The sequence below is a fragment of the Manihot esculenta genome, chromosome 1 (genome assembly GCF_001659605.2).
Source record: "Manihot esculenta cultivar AM560-2 chromosome 1, M.esculenta_v8, whole genome shotgun sequence".
NCBI classification, from domain to species: Eukaryota; Viridiplantae; Streptophyta; class Magnoliopsida; order Malpighiales; family Euphorbiaceae; genus Manihot; species Manihot esculenta.
This window is the reverse complement of record NC_035161.2, coordinates 16,410,987-16,433,326: the sequence shown is the minus strand read 5'-3', so window position 1 is coordinate 16,433,326 and position 22,340 is coordinate 16,410,987.

Sequence of the window (22,340 nt, the reverse complement as noted above, 5' to 3'; positions counted from 1 at the left end):
CCCACCATATCCCATGTATCCACCCTCACCTTTCCATCCAAGTACATCATACCCTAAACCAAGAGAAACATCACCTCCACCAGAACCACAACCAGTAGCTCCTGTTGTCCAAGTACCTCAACCTAGCTCAGCGGGAGGAAGTAAAGTGAAAATGACAGAGTATCTGAAGTTGGATGCTCCCAAATTCAATACGGGAGATGATCCATTTGAGTACCTCAAAACGGTGAAGATGATAAACCGATGAGTTAGGAGCTAATGATCGCAGAGCCATTGAGATGGCAGGGTTCACACTCAAATGCAAGAAAGCACGAGAGTGGTTAAAGAATTATGTGGACCCCAGGTTGGATAGCATGTCTTGGGGAGAGTTCGCCAATGAATTTGCTGGGTGGGCTTTTCCTGATAGTTCCAGAGAGCTAAAAGTAATAGAATTTGAACAGTTAAGACAGACGGAAGAGATGAGTGTAGAGGAATACACAGATAAGTTCCTGGATCTGCTACAGTATGTGGGTCAGGCTTATGACACTGACCAGAAGAAGGCAAGGAGATATACCATGAGACTGCATCCCAGGTATTCCTCCTTGATTCTTCCAGCAGAGAAAGAGAGTTTCCACTCTATAGTGGATGCAGCCAGGAAAATGGAGGCAAGTGCCATTATTCAGGGAACAGTAAAACAGCAAGTGGCACAGTCTTCGGGTTCCAAGACCCACAGTGCAGCAGCTTCTGGCAGCAAAAAGGGAGACAAGTTTAAGGCCAAGAAAGGCAAGTTCTGGAACAAGATCAAGTCTAGTCTGGGAATGGGTAGTGGTTCTAGCTCAGGCACAGGCAGTTCAGTGTGTATGAGATGTGGAAGGCCGCACAGAGGAGCTTGTTGATTGGGATTCTCAGCCTGCTTTAAGTGTGGGCAGGAGGGACATTTTGCTCGAGAATGTCCTCAAGCGACCTTTATGGTACCATCCCAGCAGATGAGCTCAGGTAGTGTGGCTCAGCCAGCAGCTTCAACCATGCCTCAGAGTGGTGGCAGAGGCAGACGGAGAGGGTCAGCCTCTTCTTCAGCAGCAGGTTCCCAAGGTGAAGGTCCGGTAGCCCCAGCATGGATCTTCACTGTGACACAAGAGGAGGCAAACACGTCGAACACAGTGGTGTTAGGTAACCTCATCATTGGGTATTCCGAGGTGTATGCTTTGATGGACCCCGGTGCTTCTCACTCTTTTATTGCTTCGAGAGCCGTGGAGAGATTGGGTCTGATAGTCTCTGGGTTAGAGTATCTTCTCTGGGTCAGTGGACCCAAGTGTGACCCATCAGTGGCAGAGTCAGTCTGTTGTTTCAGTCCAGTGTTCATAGAGGGTAGATGCCTTCCAGCTGACCTGGTGGTTCTAGATTTGACGGATTTTGATGTCATTCTAGGGATGGATTGGCTATCTACATATGGAGCTACCTTGGACTGTAGAGACAAGGTAATCAGTCTCAGAGACCATGATGGGTCAGAGTGTGTCTTCAGAGGAGACAAGAGGGGGACACCTAGAGGTTTGATCTCAGCCCTTCAGGCTCATAGGTTGCTTAGGAGGGATTGTCAGGGGTTTCTAGCTCATGTGAGAGAGCTAGATAGTCAGGTTAGGGAACCAACTTTAGTGCCAGTAGTAAGAGAATTTCCAGACGTCTTCCCAAACGAGCTTCCAAGACTACCACCTGATAGGGAGATAGAGTTTGAAATAGAATTGCTGCCTGGTACTAGACCTATCTCTATTCCTCCCTACAAGATGGCGCCAGCAGAGTTAAAAGAGTTGAAAGAGCAGCTGCAAGAGTTGGTAGATAAGGGTTTCATCCGCCCAAGTACCTCACCTTGGGGTGCTCCAGTGCTGTTTGTCAGAAAGAAGGATGGATCTCTCAGACTTTGTATCGACTACAGGCAGTTGAACAAGGTCACTACCAAGAATAAGTATCCCCTACCTAGGATCGATGATCTATTTGACCAGCTAGCTGGAGCAGGTTGTTTCTCGAAAATAGATCTGAGGTCTGGGTATCATCAGTTGAGAGTTAGAGAAGCAGATGTGTCAAAGACAGCTTTCAGGACCAGATATGGGCATTATGAGTTCTTAGTAATGCCGTTCGGGTTGACTAATGCCCCTGCAGCATTCATGGATCTCATGAACAGAGTTTTCAGAGAGTATCTGGATCACTTTGTTATTGTCTTCATCGATGATATCTTAATGTATTCCAGAGATGCAGAGGATCATGCCCAACATCTGAGGACAGTTCTGCAGACTCTGAGAGAGCATGGCTTGTATGCCAAGTTCTCTAAGAGTGAGTTTTGATTGAGGAGCATTTCATTCTTAGGGCATGTGGTGTCAGCAGAAGGGATTGAGGTAGACCCCAAGAAGATAGAGGCTGTAACTAATTGGCCCAGACCCACCTTAGTGACTGAGATTAAAAGCTTTTTGGGTTTGGCAGGTTACTACAGGAGGTTCGTTCAGAACTTCTCAAAGATCGCTGCTCCTATGACCAAACTAACCAAGAAAAACCAGAGGTTCGTGTGGTCGGACCAATGTGAAGAGAGCTTTGAAGAGCTAAAGAGAAGATTAGCATCAGCACCGGTGTTAGCTCTGCCCGTCAGTAATGAGGACTTCACAGTGTTCTGTGATGCGTCCTGAGTGGGATTGGGTTGTGTTTTGATGCAAAACGACAGGGTGATTGCTTATGCTTCTAGACAGCTGATGAAGCACGAGTTGAATTACCCCACCCATGACCTAGAGATGGCGGCAGTTATCTTTGCACTCAAGATGTGGAGGCATTACTTTTATGGGGTTAAATGCGAGATTTTCACAGATCACAAGAGTTTACAGTACATCTTGAGTCAGAAAGAGCTAAATTTGAGGCAGAGAAGATGGGTGGAACTGCTCAGTGACTATGATTGTAGAATTCAGTACCATCCGGGTAAGGCGAATGTTGTAGCAGACGCCCTAAGCCGGAAATCACTTGGCAGTTTGTCCCATATAGCAGCAGAGAGAAGACCAGTGGTGATGGAATTTTATAAGCTCATCAACGAAGGGCTACAGTTAGAGTTGTCTAGTACAGGTGCGTTGATAGCACAGATGAGAGTGACACTTGTGTTTCTGGAGCAGGTAGCTCAGAAACAGCATGAGGACCCCGAGTTAGTTAAAATTGTCAGGACTGTTCAGTCAGGCAGCAGTGCAGAGTTTATATTTGACAGCAAAGGGATCCTCCGCTATGGGCATCCACTATGTGTACCAGATGACATCAATCCGAAAGGAGACATTATGAGGGAAGCTCATAATGCAAGATACAGTGTTCACCCTGGAGCCACCAAGATGTATCAGGATCTGAAAAGGGTGTATTGGTGGCCAGCGATGAAGAAAGAACTGGCACAGTTTGTGTCCGCCTGTGAGGTTTGTCAGAGGGTGAAACTGGAACATCAGAAGCCGGCTGGACTGCTTAACCCACTGCCGATTCTAGAGTGGAAATGGGAGAATATAGCTATGGATTTTGTAGTGAGCTTACCGGCAGCGTCCAACAGGTTAGACTCCATATGGATAATCGTGGACAGACTGACTAAATCTGCTCACTTCATCCCTGTTAGGAGTAATTACTCTGTGGACAAGTTAGCACAGGTTTATGTGGAAGAGATAGTAAGGTTGCATGGGGTTCCAGTGTCTATAGTGTCGGATAGAGGACCTCAGTTCACCTCCAGGTTCTGGCGGAGTCTGCAGAGTGCTATGGGCACAAGATTGGATTTCAGCACTGCTTTCCATCCACAGACTGATGGACAATCAGAGAGGACCATCCAGACCATAGAGGATATGCTTAGAATGTGTGTGTTAGACTTTGGCAGTTCTTGGAGGCAGCATCTACCTTTGGTGGAATTTGCCTACAATAACAGCCATCATGCTAGCATAGGGATGGCTCCTTATGAAGCTTTGTATGGGAAGAAGTGCAGATCACCTGTTTGATGGGAAGAAGTAGGAGAGGCAACTCTTGCAGGGCTAGAGATAGTAGAAATAACCAGCAGGGTAGTGCCCATGATCAGAGAGAGAATCAGAACTGCTCAGAGCAGACAGAAAAGCTATGTAGATGTTCGCAGGAAGCAGATAGAGTTTCAGGAGGGTGATATGGTATTGTTAAAGGTGTCTCGGCATGATATGTAATAGGTTGAGTGTACTAGAATACACTAATGTGACGCATTGCATTATTCTATGCTTGTACGGATCGGACATAGAGTGGATTCATTAACCTTCGGAGTAAAGTCCTGAGGAGCCCTGAGAGGGCCGGGCACAGAGCACCAGAGGGTGCAGAATAAAGTCCTGAGGAGCTCCTTCGCGGGCCGGGCACAGTTTAGAAGGAATTTTGAATCTGTCCGTCTGAGATGGGTGATTTACTTGTGATGTGATGCATTCCATGTGAGCATGTTTTATTAACATGTTTTATTTGTTCTACTCACTGGGCTATAGTAGCTCATCCCTCTTCTTTAACCCCAGTCTTGCAGGATCAGAGGTCAGGGGAAGTTCAGCAGGGTTCAGGAAGAGTAAAAAATTGTAATAGTATAGTGTGGACATGTACTATGTGTAAAGAGATGTATTAGTCTTGTATAGAATATGGTACTGTGCTTGACCCTTATGTTTTGTAAATCCCTTTTTATACATGGTCTGTTTATTTTATGTACATGTTTTCTTGATGTGTATGTGAAAACCAGGCTTAACCTAGTATGAGTTGTAACCCGTCTAGAGCAAGCTCTATTTTAGGGGTTCGATAATACTGAGATAGTGCATGCACAGGTTGAGCCTTGGTACAGAGAACGTTTTACGTTTTTCCAAAAAATGTTTGATCATGTATGGGATGTTACAGGTACACAGAGAGTATAGCAGGCTTGCTACGGGTCCCGACGACCTTAAGTCGACCTAGATCCTAGCGCCGGTAGCGGTCCGATTTTCGGGTCGTTACACACTTTATTTAGCTTTTTGCACTTTACTCTTGCTTGACAAAGTCACCAACCTTTTGACGTAAAGGTACATATTTGTGATACTCACCCCCCAGTTACGCAGTCGGTTACCTGTCCAACTGGCTACTAGCTTTGTTCATAGTCTTTTGACCATTGGAACAATTTTTATTTGTGCTTTTGAAATCTTTGTCTTTGCTGAATTTCTTTTTTTCAATGAATTGGGCAAATCAACACCAATTGCTAAAATAAGTCATGTTTAGTTTTTCACACATCTTTATTATTCTCCTTAATGAGTAATGCCATATATTTTTCATCATAGCAAACTCAAAAATTCAATTGAAAAGGAAATTCCCAATAACGAATACAACTCACTGCAATCGACTCAACTTAGGTTTAAAGAGTCATCATTAATATTATGAGTATTTTGTATATGAAATTAATTAATAATAATTTATTATAATAATAAAGTATTAAATTTTACTAATAAAAAATAAATAATTTATACAATAAATAGAGATAACGTGTAAAACACATTAAAAAAACTAATTTAAATAAAAAGATAAAATTAAAACAGATATCAACTGATTTGAAATATAATCAATAGATTTTATATTAACTGTATATTAGCATTTTAAAATTTACAAAATATCTTGATTTAATTATATAAATAATTATTAATTATTAATCGCAACCAACAACTAAACTAAATATACCTTAATGAAAAGTACCTCTCCCTCTCTGTTAAAGAGGCAAATCACTCCGAGATATTTTGTAAATTTTAAAATGCTAATATACCTTATTAATAATTTGCTAGCGCGTTTGAAAAGTACCTTATTAATAATTTGCTAGCGCGTTTGAATTTACACAGGAATCTGTTCACTGCGCATATAGAGAACTTAATTAAACTAGTTTTTAATTAACATGCTATGAATGTTACCATCCTCATTGTTAATTTTTTTATATGTAATATTATATAATATTATGATATTAAAAGTTTAAAAAGAAAATTACATAATTAATATTTTTTTATCCCATAATTTTTATCTACTTTTCTTTTTTCACACAACAATTACTTAAAGTGCTATAAAACAGAGCCACATAATAAGAGTCTAATAAGCCGATATGCAGTCCTATCTGTAAAAAGAAGACCCAGATACTATAACACCGGATTCTTCATAAAAACTCTCCCTCTCTTGAATAGGTCGAATTTTCATATAAAGTTACAATTAGCAGATACGATCCAACAAATTCCTGTTACGCTTGTAATTACAGAATTTCGGATCAATTAGCCGGTGAGATCTCCTATCAAATAGCCGATGGGATCTCCTATCAATTAGTCGGCACCAACCAGATCTCTAAAATATACTATAATTAACTTCATCTTCTCACAGTATAAAAACTAACAATAATAGAGATAAAGATACGTAATTTTTACACAACTACTCTTGAGTTCTAAGCAATTCCTTACATTCGCCTTTCTTTTTAATTTACTGAGTTGAGCATTAGAGTGGTTGCCTTAGGTGCCAACCATTCACCTCACATTCTCTTTCTTGCAGGATTGACCAATCACAACATAGCTCTATTTCGGCCATATCATTTATTTTTGTTGCCGAAAAATCCATTAAATTCTCTCTGTTTATTTGGATTAAAACCAGTCTCTTAACTCCTTTTCTTTTAAAAAGAAATATCTCTTTTCTCTCTCGAATAGCTGGCAATTCACAATCTGCTGCTAACCAATGAGGGCGCTATCATTTCTTCCACTCTTGGCAGTGGACAAAACACACCTCCTATGGTAAATTAAACACATATCAACAATCTGAACAATGAGCAAATGCTCAAATACATCAAAAGATTGCAGGATATTCTTGAGCAATACAAAGCTCGGGAGGAGGTATCATCCATGGCTCATAGGGGAAGGGAGGAAGCCTTTATAGATACCCTAAGGATACAGATAGAGGCAGTCCAGACACGGTCCAAAGGAAAGGCTGGGTTCGAAGAAGAAGCGTCATCAAATGATGCTCCAAAAGATGTCAAGTGGAAGCTGATACGGGCTGTTTAGAGGCACCAAAAGGAGCAGAAGGAGGACTATAGCCTGGACAATGCCTCACCCTTATTAAAAGAGATCTTAGCAAAAACTTTCCCAACTAGGTTCAAACTGCCAAGCTTGGGTAAATATGATGGAGCAGAAGATCCCAGGAGTCACTTATCGATCTTTAGAATGACCATGCAGCTATAGGATGTCAATGACTTCGTGTTATGCCGAGTGCTTCTGTCAACACTCATAGGTTTGACTAAAAAATAGTACCAACATTTGAGCCCATATTTAATTCAAAACATTACACAATTCACTATGTTATTTAAGTCCAGGTTTATTACTTACATACATCATAAAAAACTCTCCTCTAACTTGCGGAAGATCCGCCAAGGAGAGGGTGAGTCTTTATAATACCTGGCTAGACCCCGGCACCGGAACTCCTACCTTCCGGCGGAATCTCCATTGGAATCCGAAATTTCTCGGATGTCAGAATCTTCTAGAAGGGTAAAATAAAGGTTTTCTAAAATGTTTTTACATGTTTTATACTTTGTTTAAGAAAGAAAATTGGGTTTTGAAAGAAAAGAAAGTTTTGAAGGGAAATACCAGGTTCAGCCGCCGAACCTCATATTCGGCCGCCGAAAGTGGCTCCCTTTTGCTGCCGTCGAATGCCAAGTTTGGCCGCCGAACGTGGTGGAGTTGTGGAAGCACCTTTGGCCTCCGAAGGTGGTCTGGCCAGCCACCTATAAAAGGCCCCATGTTCGAAAATGGGCGAGTTTTCTCTCTTCATTTTCGGGCAAAGGTGAGTTTTTGATCCTCTATGGTTGATTTTATGTTTTCCTTCAAATCTCCCAGATTTTTTATGAGTTTTTGCCATGTTTTGAAGATTTTAAAGCTAAGATCAAGGTTTTAGAAGCTTGGAGACCTCAGGAGCTTGTTTCTCTACATCTCCAAGTTTGGATCGCCTCTTCTTTCGATCTTCAAGAGGTAAGAGTAGATCCTCATCCTCTCTTATGTTTTAAGTAAGTTTTGAGGGGGTTTAAGGGTATATGATGCATGTTTAGAGTAGATCTAAAGTGTTAGGGTTTTTGTACCCTTTATGGTAAATGCATGCTTAATGTGATGTTTGTTGGGTTTAGGCTAGTTTTAAGCCCCTAAATGCTTGAATAAATGTTTATGTATGCTTTTGTGTGAGTTGGTATGAGTTTGGAGAGTTTGGGAGGCAAATGTGTGTGTGAGAGGCTTGAGTTCTCCCATTCTAGAAGAACTCAGGTTCGGCTGCCGAAGCTGTAACATCCTTAAACCCATAGGTAGAGTAGTGCCATCGTTAGGCTATTTCATTCTGAGAGTAAGTGGCATTAGGGTAGGTGCTAGCTTAACTCTAATCTACTAAGAACTGAATCATAGAAAACTTAAATAAAGAAACGGACATATCCAGAAATAAAGCAGACAGTGTGATTAGCGAGTCGGGAACGAGTCACTTTCGGGAGGTGCTTAGGGTTTCTCGACGTGCTTGCTTGAGGTGCTTGTTTATATCCGTCATGCTTGCTTAAGTGAAAAGGGCTTCTAAAGGCTATATGTATAGTTTAGTAGGTCAATCTATGAATATTGAAAGTTTAAAAACTAAATTGACACATTGGAAAGAGTTGAGTAGGTTAAAGTATAAATATGGAAAGTTAAAACATAAAAATTCAGATTTACTTTCCTTGTGTCACCTAACTAAGGAGAGAAGAAATGACAATGCAAAAGAAAGAAAAGGGATTGTCTTCTTCCTTTGTCCATGTTGTCGTAGGTCATCCAACTTCAAAGAAGAAACTTTTGCTTTTCTTTCTCCCACCAAAGCCAAGCCAAAACCTTACCAAAACAACTTCTTCCTTTCACAAAAATTCATCCTAAGATCAAGAGCTAAAGGAACAGCCATATAGTGAAAGAATTGAAGAAGAAAAGTTTAGGGTTCCATATGCACCAAGCTTGAAAATCAAAGGCGAGCTTAGAAATGAGTAGGAAATAGCATCATCTCATTTCTTCATGCATGAATTTGAATTATAAAGCTTTAATTTACAATTTATTCAATCCTTCCCTAAGATATAAATTGGCATAGGTGAAGGAACATCAAAGGGAAAGGAGATAGCTAGAGAATAGAAGAGGAAAAGAAAAGAAGAATTCAAGAAAGGTTTGGTGTTTTAATGATTTTATGTTTTCCTTTGATTCTGCCATGAATATGTGAAATTAGGGAACGAGTCACTTTCGGGAGGTGCTTAGGGTTTCTCGACGTGCTTGCTTGAGGTGCTTGTTTATATCCGTCATGCTTGCTTAAGTGAAAAGGGCTTCTAAAGGCTATATGTATAGTTTAGTAGGTCAATCTATGAATATTGAAAGTTTAAAAACTAAATTGACACATTGGAAAGAGTTTAGTAGGTTAAAGTATAAGTATGGAAAGTTAAAACATAAAAATTCAGATTTACTTTCCATGTGTCACCTAACTAAGGAGAGAAGAACTGACAATGCAAAAGAAAGAAAAGGGATTGTCTTCTTCCTTTGTCCATGTTGCCGTAGGTCATCCAACTTCAAAGAATAAACTTTTGCTTTTCTTTCTCCCACCAAAGCCAAGCCAAAACCTTACCAAAACAACTTCTTCCTTTCACAAAAATTCATCCTAAGATCAAGAGCTAAAGGAACAGCCATATAGTGAAAGAATTGAAGAAGAAAAGTTTAGGGTTCCATATGCACCAAGCTTGAAAATCAAAGGTGAGCTTAGAAATGAGTAGGAAATAGCATCATCTCATTTCTTCATGCATGAAATCTAAAACTTTCATGAATTGACAAAATTCTGAATCTGTAGTTAAAATGATGAAAACTGCAAGTGAACCTAAACTGGACACAGTGGTAGTGCATCCGGAACAGAGTCTATTGATTATACCATAACTAATTACATACTCAGTGAAATTTGTTAAGACCAGTGCCAAATGAATCTTAAGAAGTATACCTAAAACTTTTTGGAAGACACTTAAGCTTGAATTTGTATGGAAATGCATGAATCTGATAAGTTTTGTGATACTATAAACAAGTACCAATACTGGACTGATTAAGACCTTATTGAGCAGCTTGTAAAGAAAAATTCATAACTTAAGCTAGGATGATCAGATTTGCATGAACCATACCTTGTTGGAAAGAGAAGACATAAATGTACATTTCTTATGAAGAAACTGAAGTCAAATTGTAACTCTAACCTGCTTGAACAGTTTATGTAATATATGGCAGAATGTAGTTTTCTATATTAAAATGCTAAGTCAATAAAGTTTTGCACTATTTGCCATGAGTTTTCCATATTGTAAACCTTGGCATATGATATATGTACTTTGGAAAAAGAAATCAAATAGCTTCAAATGACATGCAGTTACATTGATACATTGAGTTAATGATACTTGGCCCTGGTAAACGTAATAGGAGTCGAGGTTAGCTTAAGGGTATGGCATGCCATATAAACATACAGAGTTCGCAGTACTGCTACCAATACAGGATCTATATTAGAGGTTACATATCTGGTACCTCATAAGCATGGCCACAGAGCCTTGCTATCACAGTTTTGGCCTCTGAGCCTACCGTTCGGCACCCTGTGCCTACTGTTATATCTCCTTATCTACCTAGTCGATCCTACTATGTGGTTATAAGGGCTAAGATCTTAATTAAGATTGATACTTGATTTTGGTGAACTTATTAGTGAGTGTTAACGTGTTTGCATCTATTAGCTTGTATTTGTTTACCTGATTATCTGTATACGTGAACTTGTTTGTTCTATTCTCTTATTTGTTGTTATCACCCACTGAGCATTAGCTCAGCGTGTTGGTTTTTACCTCACGCAGGTTGTAGATAACGTAGGCACGTGAAGTTCATCAGAGGTCTACATCAGATACCAAGGCCATTATCATAGCTGGTTGTTTTGAGTCTGTGAGTCATAGTGCAGTTATATTTTGGCATGTACATATTTAATAGAGTGAGTTGTAAAGGTTATGTAATCAAAGAATAGTAAGATGTCAAATAACAGTTGATAATGTTGCATGTGTTTTTCTTATATGCTACAGGGTAAAATGTGGATAAAAAAAAAAGAGGAGACTCTGCAAAAATTTTGGTTTAACCATTTATATCTTTAGTGCAAAAACTATGGCCGCCAATTCTAAATCATGGGTAGGATAGTTCTTCTCGTGTGGCTTCAGTTGTCTAGAAGCATAGGCAATCACTTTACCTTCTTGCATCAAAACACATCCAAGTCCATTGTGAGAAGCATCACTGTATATCACAAATTCCTTGCCAGAAACAGGTTGTGTAAGTATAGGTGCTTCAGTGAGCATAGTCTTCAATCTATCAAAGCTTGCCTGACATCTATCATCCCAAACATACTTAACATTCTTATGTAGTAATTTAGTCAATGGAGCTGCTATAAGTGAAAACCCTTTCACAAACCGTCTGTAATACCCAGCTAAACCCAAGAAACTCCTGACTTCTGCAACATTCTTTGGTGGCTTCCATTCCAGAACAGCATTAATCTTCTGAGGATCTACCCTGATTCCCTCTGCTGATACAACATGTCCCAAAAATGCTATTTCATTGAGCCAAAAATCACATTTACTGAACTTGGCATAAAGTTGCTTTTCTCTCAGAGTCTGCAATACTACCCTCAGATGTCTATCATGGTCTTCTCTCGTTTTAGAGTATACTAGAATATCATCAATGAATACCACAACAAACTGGTCTAAATATGGATAGAAGATACGGTTCATTAGATCCATGAATGATGCAGGTGCATTTGTTAACCCAAATGGCATAACTAAAAACTCATAATGTCCATATCGTGTCCGGAATGCAGTCTTAGGCACATCTGCCCCTTTAACTCTCAACTGATGGTAACCCGATCTCAAATCTATTTTAGAGAAAATGTTGACCCCTTTCAACTGATCAAACAAATCATCTATTCTGGGCAGTGGATATTTATTCTTTATAGTTACCTTATTCAACTGTCTGTAATCAATGCAAAATCAAAGAGATCCATCTTTTTTTTTCACAAACAACACTGGTGCACCCCATGGTGAAACACTAGGTCGAATAAAGCCCTTATCAAGTAACTCTTGTAACTGTATTTTCAACTCTTTCAATTCTGTAGGAGCCATTCTGTAAGGAGCAATTGAAATAGGTGCGGTGCCTGGCACAACTTCTATAGCAAAATCCACTTCCCTTTCTGGAGGTAACCCTGGCAACTCTTCAAGAAATACATCTGGAAAATGACATATTGTGGGTAGGTTTGACACATTAGGCCCTTCCTTCTTAGTTTCAGTTACACTAGCTAGATAGGCGGTACAGCCTTTTCTAATTAACCTCCTAGCTATAGTGGCAGATATAACATTAGAGAGGTAATCTGACCTCTCACCCACAACTATAACCTCAGAACCCTCTAATGTTTTGAGTGTAACTCGCTTTAACTTACAGTCAACTATGACATGATGTCTAGACAACCAATCCATACCCAAAATCACATCAAACTCTCTAAAAGGTAACTCTATCAAGTCACCTAAAAAGGTATGACCTTGCACACATATAGGACAATCTCTATAAACTCTATTCACAATCACAAGATTTCCTAAGGGATTGGTCACTGCTATGTCATGTTCTAAGGGTTCTACTCCAATTCCCTTCTCAATATTGATGGGTATGCTGATGTATGAATGTGTGGAACCAAGATCAATTAATGCATAAACATATTTGCCAAAGATAGAAAATTTACCAGCAATAACATCTGGTTTGTCCTGGTCTTTGCACGAATGGCATATGCTCTGGCAGGTGCTCTAGTGTCTGGTCTATCTATTGTCTCTGATACTTTGTGACTCTGAGCACTGCTAGATTCACCTCTACCTCTACCTCTGCCTCTAGACCCTGTCGGCAAAGATCTCTCTGTCTGTATAGGCTGCACTGACTGGCCTCTAGGACAATCCCTCATAAAGTGGTCTGAGCTTCCACATAAGTAGCAAGCCCCAGTCAATCTCCTACATACTCCACCATGTCTCCTGCCACAATGCTCACATACTGGTGGCAACCCTCTGCCTGGTCCTCCTATACTGGATACTGAGGTAGTCTGCTGTCCAGACCTTACTACTGAACTCTGCCCAGGTCTCTGAATCTGCCTAGGTGGTCCTCTCTGCCCTGTCTGCTGAAATTCCCTCTGTCTCTTACTACTTGTCTGAGATGCAGAGGATTGTCCTTGATACTGGCTTTGGCTCCTCTTTTGCTGCCCTTTCTGCCTTCTCCTTTGCTCTTCTTCTTTAATTCGCTCCAGGCTATGGGCCGCTCTACTAAAACTGAAAGTTCCTTGATATGCATAGCTGTGAGGTACATCCTGATATCAGCATGTAATCCCTGCTCAAAGCGTTTACATCTTTCTTCCTCTATAGGAACTATCTCTGTGGCATACTTACTAAGTCTGACAAATTCTCGCTCGTACTCAGTTACTGTAAGCCTGCCCTGTCTGAGGTATAAGAACTCCCTCCTTCTCTCCTCTATATATAAGGCCCCAACATACTTCTTCTTAAACTCTGACAAAAAGAATTCCCAAGTCTGGCGCTCTGGTCGAACCATCTGTGTTAAAGTTGTCCACCATCGATACGCTTCATCTTTTAGCAATGATACTGCACACATCAAGCTCTTTACTGGTGAACACTGTAGCTGCTGTAAAACCCTTTCTGTACTTTCTAACCAGAATTCTGCAGCTGAAGGATCATCTTCCTTTTTACCTCTAAAATCTGTTGCACCATACTTTCTGAGTTTTTCTATTGGAGGCCTAGCTACCACAGGTGGGGGAACCTGGACTGCTACAGGTGGTGGTGGTGGTACCTCTAGTACATTTTGTGTAACCCTCCTAAGCAACTCAGCTATTTGCTGAAATAATGCATCCTGCCCTAGTCCGCCAGCAGCAGCAGGTGGAGGAGTAGCAGCAGGTGCAGCTGCCTCAGAGGGAGCATGACTCTCTACCTCCTCATCTATTGCTCTCTGTGAGTCAGATGACATCTTATATACGACCTAAACACAAAAAGAAGAGATTTACATCAGAACCATATCATAGTTGTAACTCATTTTGGCATGTACATATACTATGCATATACACATACATACTATGACCTAGAACCGCCTAAACCTATGCTCTGATACCACTAATTGTAACACCCCTTACCCTATCAAGTGTAGATAAAGCAAGGTCTGTCCAAAACTATACCTTTTAGACATATCAAGACTAAATAATTTTCTTTATCTGTAAATACCAAGTGTTAGATAGTCCAAGTAAAGTTTATAAAGCGATTAAGGTAAATGGTTAAACCAAAATTTTTGCAGAGTCTCCTCTTTTTTTTTATCCACATTTTACCCTGTAGCATATAAGAAAAACACATGCAACATTATCAACTGTTATTTGACATCTTACTATTCTTTGATTACATAACCTTTACAACTCACTCTATTAAATATGTACATGCCAAAATATAACTGCACTATGACTCACAGACTCAAAACAACCAGCTATGATAATGGCCTTGGTATCTGATGTAGACCTCTGATGAACTTCACGTGCCTACGTTATCTACAACCTGCGTGAGGTAAAAACCAACACGCTGAGCTAATGCTCAGTGGGTGATAACAACAAATAAGAGAATAAAACAAACAAGTTCACGTATACAGATAATCAGGTAAACAAATACAAGCTAATAGATGCAAACACGTTAACACTCACTAATAAGTTCACCAAAATCAAGTATCAATCTTAATTAAGATCTTAGCCCTTATAACCACATAGTAGGATCGACTAGGTAGATAAAGAGATATAACGGTAGGCACAGGGTGCCGAACGGTAGGCTCTGAGGCCAAAACTGTGATAGCAGGGCTCTGTGGCCATGCTTATGAGGTACCAGATATGTAACCTCTAATATAGATCCTGTATTGGTAGCAGTACTGCGAACTCTGTATGTTTATATGGCATGCCATACCCTTAAGCTAACATCGACTCCTATTACGTTTACCAGGGCCAAGTATCATTAACTCAATGTATCAATGTAACTGCATGTCATTTGAAGCTATTTGATTTCTTTTTCCAAAGTACATATATCATATGCCAAGGTTTACAATATGGAAAACTCATGGCAAATAGTGCAAAACTTTATTGACTTAGCATTTCAATATAGAAAACTACATTCTGCCATATATTGCATAAACTGTTCAAGCAGGTTAGAATTACAATTTGACTTCAGTTTCTTCATAAGAAATGTACATTTATGTCTTCTCTTTCCAACAAGGTATGGTTCATGCAAATCTGATCATCCTAGCTTAAGTTATGAATTTTTCTTTACAAGCTGCTCAATAAGGTCTTAATCAGTCCAGTATTGGTACTTGTTTATAGTATCACAAAACTTATCAGATTCATGCATTTCCATACAAATTCAAGCTTAAGTGTCTTCTACAAAGTTTTAGGTATACTTCTTAAGATTCATTTGGCACTGGTCTTAACAAATTTCACTGAGTATGTCATTAGTTATGGTATAATCAATAGACTCTGTTCCGGATGCACTACCACTGTGTCCAGTTTAGGTTCACTTGCAATTTTCATCATTTTAACTACAGATTCAAAATTTTGTCAATTCATGAAAGTTTTAGATATTTGTTTTAGCTTTCATTTGGTATATCTTAGGCCTAATTTAAATATATATAAAATAAGTTATGAAGTTAGTAACACAAGCTGTCCTGTTACAACCTATTCTGCCAGATTTACACTTTTAGCTCCCATGTTAAATTTCTTTACTCTAAGCCTTTCAAACATCATTTTAACATTCATATAACATATTTATACAATCAAATCAATATTTCCAGCAAGTAAAATCAACCCCTAATTTCACATATTCATGGCAGAATCAAAGGAAAACAGAAAATCATTAAAACACCAAACCTTTCTTGTATTCTTCTTTTCTTTTCCTCTTCTAATCTCTAGCTATCTCCTTTCCCTTTGATGTTCCTTCACCTATGCCAATTTATATCTTAGGGAAGGATTGAATAAATTGTAAATTAAAGCTTTATAATTCAAATTCATGCATGAAGAAATGAGATGATGCTATTTCCTACTCATTTCTAAGCTCACCTTTGATTTTCAAGCTTGGTGCATATGGAACCCTAAACTTTTCTTCTTCAATTCTTTCACTGTATGGATGTTCCTTTAGCTCTTGATCTTAGGATGAATTTTTGTGAAAGGAAGAAGTTGTTTTGGTAAGGTTTTGGCTTGGCTTTGGTGGGAGAAAGAAAAGCAAAAGTTTCTTCTTTGAAGTTGGATGACCTACGGCAACATGGACAAAGGAAGAAGACAATCCCTTTTCTTTCTTTTGCATTGTCATTTCTTCTCTCCTTAGTTAGGTGACACATGGAGACATTACTTATATGGTGAGAAATGTTACATCTATACAGATGCACTCAGCACTGGTCTTAACAAATTTCACTGAGTATGTAATTAGTTATGGTATAATCAATAGACTCTGTTCCGGATGCACTACCACTGTGTCCAGTTTAGGTTCACTTACAATTTTCATCATTTTAACTACAGATTCAGAATTTTTTCAATTCATGAAAGTTTTAGATATTTGTCTTAGCTTTCATTTGGTATATCTTAGGCCTAATTTCAATATATATACAATAAGTTATGAAGTTAGTAACACAAGCTGTCCTGTTACAACCTATTCTGCCAGATTTACACTTTTAGCTCCCATGTTAAATTTCTTTACTCTAAGCCTTTCAAACATCATTTTAACATTCATATAACATATTTATACAGGCTGCACTGACTGGCCTCTAGGACAATCCCTCATAAAGTGGTCTGAGCTTCCACATAAGTAGCAAGCCCCAGTCAATCTCCGACATACTCCACCATGTCTCCTGCCACAATGCTCACATACTGGTGGCAACCCTCTGCCTGGTCCTCCTGTACTGGATACTGAGGTAGTCTGCTGTCCAGACCTTACTACTGAACTCTGTCCAGGTCTCTGAATCTGCCTAGGTGGTCCTCTCTGCCCTGTCTGCTGAAATTCCCTCTGTCTCTTACTACTTGTCTGAGATGCAGAGGATTGTCCCTGATACTGGCTCTGGCTCCTCTTCTGCTGCCCTTTCTGCCTTCTCCTTTGCTCTTCTTCTTTAATTCACTCCAGGCTGTGGGCCGTCTCTACTAAAACTGAAAGTTCCCTGATATGTATAGCTGTGAGGTACATCCTGATATCAGCATGTAATCCCTGCTCAAAGCGTTTACATCTAACCTGCTTGAACAGTTTATGCAATATATGGCAGAATGTAGTTTTCTATATTGAAATGCTAAGTCAATAAAGTTTTGCACTATTTGCCATGAGTTTTCCATATTGTAAACCTTGGCATATGATATATGTACTTTGGAAAAAGAAATCAAATAGCTTCAAATGACATGCAGTTACATTGATACATTGAGTTAATGATACTTGGCCCTGGTAAACGTAATAGGAGTCGAGGTTAGCTTAAGGGTATGGCATGCCATATAAACATACAGAGTTTGCAGTACTGCTACCAATACAGGATCTCGGATATAAACAAGCACCTCAAGCAAGCACGTCGAGAAACCCTAAGCACCTCCCGAAAGTGACTCGTTCCCAACTCGCTAATCACACTGTCTGCTTTATTTCTGGATATGTCTGTTTCTTTATTTAAGTTTTCTATGATTCAATTCTTAGCAGATTAGAGTTAAGCTAGCACCTCCCCTAATGCCACTTACTCTCAGAATGAAATAGCCTAACGATGGCACTACTCTACCTATGGGTTTGAGGATGTTACAACTCTTCCCCTCTTAAGAAATTTCGACCTCGAAATTTTACCTGCTGTGAATAGCTGGGGATATTGTTGCTTCATCACTTCTTCACTTTCCCATGTAACTTCTTCTGCCTTATGATCTCTCCACAACACTTTCACTAAGGGAATCTTCTTATTTCTTAACTCTTTCATTTCCCTTGCTAAAATTTTCACTGGTTCCTCTTCATAAGTTAGGTCAGATTGTACATCAATGGTTTCAGCTGGAATGACATGTGAAGGATCAGATCTGTATCTTCTTAACATGGATACATGGAAGACATTGTGTATTCTGTCTAACTCTGGAGGTAAAGCTAGCCTATAGGCTACTGGACCCACACGCTCAACTATTTCATATGGACAAATAAACCGAGGGCTTAGCTTACCTTTCTTGCCAAATCTTAGCACTTTCTTCCACGGAGAAACTTTCAAAAACACTTTATCCCCGATAGCAAATTCTATATCTTTTCATTTCAAATCTGCATATGATTTTTGCCTATCTGTTGCAGCTTTCAATCTTTCTTTGATAATCTTCACTTTCTCCTCAGTCTGTCTTATCAACTCTGGACCTACAAGTTTAGCTTCACTGAGTTCTGTCCAGCACAATGGGGTTCTACATTTTCTGCCGTACAATGCTTCATAAGGGGCCATCTTAATACTAGCCTGATAATTGTTGTTGTAAGCAAATTCCACTAGTGGGAGATATCTTTCCCAGCTTCCTTCAAATTCAATTATACAACTTCTGAGCATATCTTCCAAAACTTGAATTACTCTCTCTGACTGGCCATCTGTTTGAGGATGAAAAGCTGTACTAAAATTCAATCTTGTCCCTAAAGCTTCATGTAGTGTTTCCCAAAATCTGGATGTGAATCTTGGATCTCTGTCTGATATGATAGAGATAGGGACACCATGTAGTCTCACAATTTCATCAATGTACAATTCTGCATACTTTTCCAATGTATAATCCATTCTGATTGGCAAGAAATGCGCTGATTTCGTTAACTTGTCAACTATTACCCATATGGCATCTTTCTTCCTTAGTGTGAGTGGCAATCTTGTCACAAAATCCATGGTAATTCTATCCCATTTCCATTCTGGTATAGCGATAGGCTGCAATAACCCTGATGGAACCTGATGCTCTGCTTTTACCCGTTGACATGTCAAACATTTTGTTACAAATTCAGCTATATCTCTTTTCATACCTGGCCACCAATAGTGCATCTTCATATCTTGATACATCTTAGTGCTACCTGGATGCATAACATATGGACTGTTGTGTGCCTCTGTAAGAATACTCTGTTTCAGCTCTCCAATGTTAGGTACACATACTCTGTTACCATAGTACAAGTAACCATCATCACTTATCACATGCTTATGCTTCTTCCCCTCTTGTACTTGTCTAGTCCATAAGGCTATCTCTGTATCTTCTTTATGTGCTTCTTTAATTTGTTGCAGTAAGTTGGGTCTAACTTTCAATTCTGCTACGATAGCTCCATCATCTGCTATAGTCAACTGCGCATTCATTGCTCTTAATGCAAAGGTAGATAAGGAGATATAATGGTAGGCACAGGGTGCCGAACGGTAGGCTCAGAGGCCAAAACTGTGATAGGGTAAGGGGTGTTACAGAAGCCATGTTCGGCCGCCGAACCTGCCTGTCGTGGCATGTTTTGGCCGCCTAAACTCGCTCTCAAAAGTTGGACTTTCGGCTCTAGAGGGGAGTTTCGGCCGCCGAATCTACCGCCAAAAGTGCATGAGTTTCGGATCTGGAAGGGACTTTCAGCCGCCGAAGGTGCCTGAGTTTCGGCTCTGGAGGGACTTTCGGCCGTCGAACCTACCACCGAAAGTGCTCTGTCCAGCCTTCCTTTGCATATTTTCTATGGATGTTTTGTGATGTTTTAAGGGGTTTTTGGGGAGATGTTTAGAGTTATGTTAGAGTATATTTGGTCCCTCATTTGAGTCCACCTGTGTAGGATCGGACCTGAGAGACCGAGGAGGTCAGCAGTGAGCTAGCTGCTACAGAGTCAGTAAAGCGTCAGCCAGAGGTGAGTAGAACACAACTCTGTTATTTTAAATCAAATAAACTTTTAAGCATGTTCTTGCATCATGATTGCCATGTTTATAGGTTGTTGCATTAGAATTTATGAATATGACGCATTGCATCATTCATTGTGGGTGTGGATGGACAACAGGATGACCCATTAGCCCTCTAGATATTATGTTATGTAATGAAAGACCAGGTGTGGCCGTATCGCCCCTGGCACAGAGCTTATGTATGTAATAGAAGTCTTGAGGAGCTCCATCGAGCGCCGGGCACAAAGTAGAGGGATTTCTGGGTCATTCCATCTGTGATGTGAATTGTTTGTGTTGTGATGCATTCCATGAAAGCATGTGATTAATATATTGTTTTACTGTTCTGCTCACTGGGCTTTAGTAGCCCACCCCCCTTCCTCTAACCCCAGGGTTGCATGTTCAGGAGAGATAGCAGGAAGTCAGCAAGAGTAAAAGCTTTGTTTATGTAATAGAATAGTAGTGGACATGATGAAATGGCATGTAATGTAATAAAATGTAAAATGATGTAAAGTATTGTAATGAGGATTAGTATTGTGCTTGGCCCTAGTGTTTATTGTAAATCCCTGTTGTATATGATCTTGATGTAAATGTTTTAATGATATGGTATGTTGAACCAGTCTTGACATATGAGATGTTGACCCAACTGGAGCATTTGATGAGGGCTCCAGTAAGGGGTTTCATGTTTACAGTATAGTGCATGCACAGGTCAAGCTTGGTATATGTGAAAGTTTAAAGTTTTTATGAAAATGCATGATCATGTATGGGATTTTATCAGATTTACAGGATGAATAGTAGGCTTGCTACGGGTCCCGGTGACCTTAAGTCGATCTGGATCCTAGCACCGGTAGCAGCCCGGTTTTCGGGTCGTTACAGTCTTTAAGGAGTTTTATCTCACGGTTTAATGCAGAAGCAATACAGGTGGAGGAATTAAATCATGAGATAGCATGTGAAGCATTAAAAAAGGAACATGCAATGTCAAGTTCATGGATTCCCTAATAAAAAACCCAGCCGCTATTTACTTAATAGCTAATGGACAAATCCTAGAAATACATCAGGCTAGATAAAGAAGTCCAAGCATGGAGAGAGGATAAAAGAACGAGTCAAAAGTAGAACCAAAAGATAGAGAGGTGAGGATATGAAGAAGACCATAGAAGTTACCCAGTCTCCCGAAGGAGGGATGACCAAAGTAAGTATAAAAACTATACTCCATCAAATGACTCATGAATATGCATTCTAATGTGGGTCAGGAAAAATGACAAGGAGGTCAAGTGGCCTCCCAAACTCAATCTTAAAAGAGCCAAAGAGCGAGACAGGACCAAGTACTACTACTTTTATGAAGACCACAAACATACAATAGAGGATTATTGGTAGCTAAAAGACGAGATCGAGAGGTTAATAAGGGATGGCATACTTTGAAAGTTTTCCAAGAAAAATATAGAAGAGAGTAGGCTCGAGCACGAGATAACAACTCTTGAAACTACCTCTGACTGTAAACCTATAGGGGTCATTCATGTAATTGCAGAAGGACCTAGTGATGGTAGAGGAAAAAATAAATGAATCAAAGAAGATATCCCAAATGTTCAACAGAAGAGTCAGGACATGTGTCTCTAATGTAGGAGACTTAGCCTTTAAAAGAACATATGTAACAGGCGATAATGTCGGGTCTGGTAAGTTGGGTGAAAACTAGAAAGGACCATTTAGGTTGTCGAAGGTTATTCGCCCAGGGTCTTATAAGTTGGCCAAATTAGATGGCCGAGTCATTCCCCACTCTTGGAATATTTGTAATATAAGGAAATTTTATTAATAATAGTTAACAAGATATTTTTTCTTATGTTGTGTTCTCTAGTGGCAAGGAACATTGAGATTTCCTTCTTTAAAAAATATTAAAGAGTATTCATTGAAGGCCACAAGGTGGAAATCCATTAGGCCATAATCCGAGTGTTAGTTCCGCTAATCAAGGCATCAGACCATAATCAGGGTGTTAGTCCCACTAAACAAGGCATCTTATGCCAGGGCACAAGATGAAAATCCATCAGGCCATAATCCAAGTGTTAGTCCCGCTAATAAAGACATCTTATTCAGGCCACAAGGTGAGAGTCCATCAGGTCATAATCAAGGTGTTAGTCCCACTAAACATGTAATACCCGGCTAGACTCCGGTATCGAAATTTCCTACCGTTCGGTGGAATCTCGGATGTCGGAAACCTCTAGAAGGGTAAAATCATATTTTTATAAAATTTTTTAATGTATTTCATGGTTTTAAGCAAGAAAGAAATTAAGTTTTGAATGAAAATAGTCTTGAGAGGAAGACTCAGGTTCGACCGCCGAACCTCAAGTTCGGCTGCCGAACATGCATGCGCTTCGGGAGCGCTTTAGGCCCCCGAAGGCATAAGTGAGGGAAGTCCAAGTT